The following is a 5,311-nucleotide window of genomic DNA, read 5'->3' on the forward strand; positions in this document are numbered from 1 at the left end:
GCCACTCTCAGTGGCCCGGTAGTAAAGGGAATGGGATCTCGCCTTGGAGGAGGGATCCTTGCGGTTTTTGAAGTAGGGAATTTCCCGAAATCATACTGCCTCCTGGGGGAGCTGTAGAGGCCAGTAGCCCAGGGTTTATAGTGGGCGTCCTGCCTGCGCACAGAGTAATTTTCCCTGGCTGAATAAACCTGGCTACGTTGGCACAGCAGGGGCTTCCCCCAGATCATGAGATACGGAGGGTTATGGCCGGCCGAGCGGACTGCAGTATGGGCAGCCGCGCAGTACTGAAAACCTTGTCATTCTGGAGTTAATGCGGGACCTAGAGATCCGCAGAGCGCCAAAATGAAAAGTGAGCAACTGTTAGGTAGTTTGGGTCCAGGCAAACTCTGGCCTTTGTGACCTCAGGCCAGAACTCATGACAAAATAAATACCCACTTGAAAGGTGTGGATCTTAAAGGTACAGTCGAATATTTTACCAGATATGATTCCTTTGTTAAGCAGCTGCTCAAAGGAAGAGATGGGGTGTTTCCAATTCCCTCCAAAGTTCCCTCCTCTGCCATCCACCCCTGTCCTCCACTCCCCAGGGACTACAGCTTTCATTTCTTTGTTCAGCTCTCACACATCTTAAAAATGGAATCGTATGGTGTGTTTTCTCTTGTGTCTGGTTAAAATTGCTCTTTGCAACCGGCTGGAATTGTTCATTGCCCTTCCTTCCAAAGGTCCAGAGTTCGATTCCCGTCACCCACACAGTGACTCACTGCCATCTGTCCTGAGGTCTGGCGCTCTCTTGTGGCCTGTGGGGGGAAAATTTCGCTTGCTCCTCGTGATCTTATTCTCTGTGGCTCTAAGAGGAACAGTGGACTTTTGATTTTCTTCACTTGCTCGTTAGGGTCAGTGGCCTCCTCCAGTCTCCTCACATACCGATGAGACTTGTGGGGACCATTCCTATGTATTGGAAAATACCAATTTATAGAGTTATCGTAGTCCATTCGTTTAACAGATGAAAATTTTGTTTTGGGCAAATCTAAAGAAGTTTCTGGGCATCTCTCTATATCTGTATTTTTCTACCTCAAGCTGGTGAGAATATGAGTTTTTGTGCCCATAAATGACTAGGAGTAAGAGTATTAGTTTATATAAAAACTATATATTTAGTCTTTTGAGGAACAGAGTATTTCCCAAACTGCACCATTTTGCATTTCCACCAGCAGAAGAGAATTAATTGGTCATCATTCTTACCAGTACTTGCTATTTTTGGATTAAAATAATTACCCTTACTTGTGTATGCAGTCTTAATTCATTGTGACCATTGTGGTTCCTTAATGATTAAGCTTTCTGGAAATCTCTTTATGTGTTTATTTGGCAAACAAGTTCTGTGATTCTAGAGTCTGAGAAGTTCAGGTACCTTCCATCTACAAACTGGGAACTTAGGAAACTCCACACTAATTCAGCCTGAGTCCAGAGGTCTAAGACCAACAAGTCAGCGGTGCAAACCCGAGACCAAATGGTGGTGAAGACACAATGAGCTATTCCTGTTCATGTGCACGGGAGGAAGGGTGAGCCACGAGTTACTTCATGTATCATCATGGCTGTGTTCTCGATGGCCATGCATGCTACTGTTGGCTCCCCAATCCTGACAGGCTGGTTTCTAGTCCTGCTGCCTCTCAGTTGGCCTCACCTGACTGTTGGAAGGGCCCTGGGCTGTGCAACAACCCCCGTCTTCCAGTATACATTTTCGGCAGAGGGAAATTGGCATAGTATATTCTCCGTGGGAAATAACTGCTCAGCTCCAGGGCAAGCTCAACTTTAGTTTTTTAACTTGCACTTTTCTACCGTTCACCCCTTTTCTTGTCTCCCTGGTAAACTGCTGCCCAGGCTTTAAAGCCTTTCAGAGGCTTTTGGTTTTCTGCCAAAAGTTTCCCCTGGGAACTCTGATTCAATACAAATCTTGTCACATTCACTTCTGAAACTCAGATAGGCTCTGCCATCTGCTACCCTACCCCCATCTCATCTTGAATTTTTTAGCATCTAAAAGCCCATTTATGTGGTGGTCCCCATCACTACAGTGTCCCAGAGTGATGGAGGAAGGTCATTGGTTAATTAAATAAAGAAGCTGCTTGCCCTGATAGGTAGGTGGGAGGAGTAAACAGAACAGAGCTCTGGGAGGAAGAGGAAGTGAGGTCAGACTCGACAGCTCTCCTCTCAGGGGCAGACGCCTCAGAGAGACACGATGCTCCACTCTTGCGGGCAGAGGCGAGAGCTCTGCTCTCTGAGGCACACGTGATGAAGCTCCAACCCAGGATGGACATAGGCTAGAATCTCCCTGGTAAGCCACCTTGTGGGCTACAGCAGATTATTAGAGATGGGCTAGTCCAGGTGCGAGAGTTAGCCAAGAAAAGGCTAGATATAATGGGCCAAGCGGTGTTTAAAATAATACAGTGTCCGTGTAATTATTTCAGGTAAAGCTAGCCTTGCGGGCAGCTGGGTGCTGGGGACGCAGCCCCACCGCTCCCATTACTACACCAGAGTCTGTGACAGTCATCCCCCATCATGAGCCGCAACAAAATAACTAAAGTCCTATACAGTTCCCAAAGTTCCCAGGACTTAGCTTGGGTCTCTTGCTTTACCAGGCTAGGGAAACTGGAAACCAAACCCTGTCTCTCTCGTGTCCAGTTTTCTCAGCAATGCTGGTCCTTCCTGGGACCCACGGCCAGCACTAAAGCAAGTGTCCCTAATGGCTCCTATCTACCAGCCTCTCACATCAGGTCACATCACGCAGCTTGGATCTCAAGAAAGGGGAAGCAGCCATGTTGCTCCGTTTCTCAACTTCTTCAGTCCTCAGACTGATCCCAGCTGTCCCCATGACCCATGACCTCATGGGCCATGCTATAAAGGACTCTCCCTCATTTCCGTTTAAAAGACTTCTTCAATTCAAACAGCTCTGATGCAGGTTGATAATTTCCAGTTATAACTCCTAGTTTCCTATATGGGGCCATTACCAAGGCCCCTGTGTATACACTGAATCATAGATTTCACATCTCCATATTCGTGTGATGGCCTCCTCTTATTAAGGAGGCTTGACACTCCGTGTAGAGAGGGGGCACACTCTCTGCTTTGTTGAGTGGATAAAAGCAAAGGAGGGACGAGGAGAAATACAGACTTCTATCTCTGCACTACTGTCTGAGCAGGATTGGTCATGTGTCTCCATGCCTCCTGGGATGCTTCACGCGCAGATGGCTTGGCTTTAGTAGCACATCTCATATCACTCACAACAGAGGCCATACCACTGCCAACTCAGCAACCAGTGGGGAAGGCGGTCACGGTGGGACCACCCTCATGATGGCTTCGCCCTCCGTCAAATCAGCCTTAGTTACACAAAGCCTCGCCACCCACCTCAGGGGCCATGTAACTGCTCAGCCTTACCCCATCTTGGCTTTTTATCTGTCCATGTTCAGGTTCTAACTGTGTCGTGGGACATTTTCTAGGGATAGGTGAATAGGTGTCTGTTTTCTCCGGGGCACCAAAGACAACCAAGAGATGATTCCACCCGTGTGTATTGACAGGTCAATGAGTTTATTGGAGTTGCTTATGGGGGTGGAGTGGGGGGAGATGATGACGATGATGATAGACCCTCAGGCAGGGGCATCACTGAGAAGCCCGTTCCAAGATGGGCTATGCACCCCCAGAGCTTCCTGCACAGCCTGTAGAAAGCTGCACTGCAGCATATCCTGGAATGGCCACCGAGGATGGAACCTCGGAGGCAGGCTTTGTGAGTCTCATAATTGTCTAAGCTTTTAGAGCCTTGTAAGCCTTGTGACCTCTCTGTTTATGTTACACTAGCTAGTGCTACTATCCGTGGATGTTTTCTAGAAATACAATTGAGTTTTGCATATTGACCCATTATCTGGTAACTTTGCTGAGCTCTTTTTTTTTTTCTCTTTTAATTTGGTTTTTTGAGACAGGGTATCTTTCTGTAGCCCTGGCTGTCCTAGAACTCGCTCTGTAGACCAGGCCAGTCTCAAATCAGAGATCCACCTGCCTCTGTCTCCTGAGTGCTGGGATTAAAGGCGTGTACCACCATCTCCACCGGACGTGAACTAATTTCGTAGTTCCCATAAATGTTTTCAATAGATGCTTTGAGATTGTCCATGTAGCTGATCTGAGACAAGAAGTTTTCTTTGTATTTAATTGGTGGCCTTTGACCTTTCCTCTTCATCACACTGTATAGTAATCCTCCCCACCCTCCTGTAAGACACAGAATGAGTTTTTTGCCTGCAGGTATGCCTATGCACAATGTGTGTGTGCAGTGCCCCCAAGAGGTCAGAAGAAGGCGTCAGATACCCTGAAATTTAAGTTACAGGTGATTGCGAGCCACCATGTGGGTGCTGGGAATTGAACTCAGGACCACTGGAAGAAGAGTCAGTGCTCTTAACCACTGAGCCATCTCTCCAGCCACTCTCCTTGCACTATGACGAATGGAACTCTCGTGTCCAGAATTGGCACAAGCATCTTTACCCACCGAGCCATCCTCATGGCCCTGTTTATGTAACTCATGTCTTTCACAACGTGTAGTGACAGTAACCAGTGTCTAAAGTGTAGCTTGCACACTTTTTATGGCTCAGATCTGAAATGCCCCGCAAAGGCTCGTCTGTTGAAGCGTAGTCTTCAACACAGCAGCTTTAGAGGAGTAAGCAGATGGTGAGGGCTCTGACTTCCTTAGTACAGCCTGTGCTCCTGAGGTGATGGGCTTTGGGGCAGTGAGGGAAACTTTGGAGAGGGGCACCAGTTGAAGGGCGCTAGTCCTGACTGAGCATGCGCCAAGGACTACGTACTGTCCCAGGCTTCCTCCTCGCAAACCCATCTCCTTATTCATTCCTAGGTTGGCAGCTTTGCTCTGTCACATGCTCCCTGCCCTGGCATTCTGCCTGGTGCTGTTCAGGGAGCAAGGAACCACAGGACTGTGGGGTGAAATCTTTGAAGTACGAGCCAAAGCAAATGTTTTCCCTCTTAAGTGGCATTCCTTGTGGATTTTAGCCACAGCAATGAAAACTAATGTGTTAACATGGGCACCTTCTATGTTTAACGACATCCGAGCCCCAGGGACTGAGTGTTTTCTAGGTTAGAAAGACATTTAAAACTGGAGAGGACGGGCCGGGCGGTGGTGGCGCACGCCTTTAATCTCAGCACTCGGGAGGCAGAGGCAGGCGGATCTCTGTGAGTTCGAACCAGCCTGGTCTAAAAGAGCTAGTTCCAGGACAGGCTCCAAAACCACAGAGAAACCCTGTCTCGAAAAACCAAAAAAAAAAAAAAAAAA

The sequence above is a fragment of the Microtus ochrogaster genome, chromosome 17, assembly GCF_000317375.1.
Source record: "Microtus ochrogaster isolate Prairie Vole_2 chromosome 17, MicOch1.0, whole genome shotgun sequence".
Lineage (NCBI taxonomy): Eukaryota > Metazoa > Chordata > Mammalia > Rodentia > Cricetidae > Microtus > Microtus ochrogaster.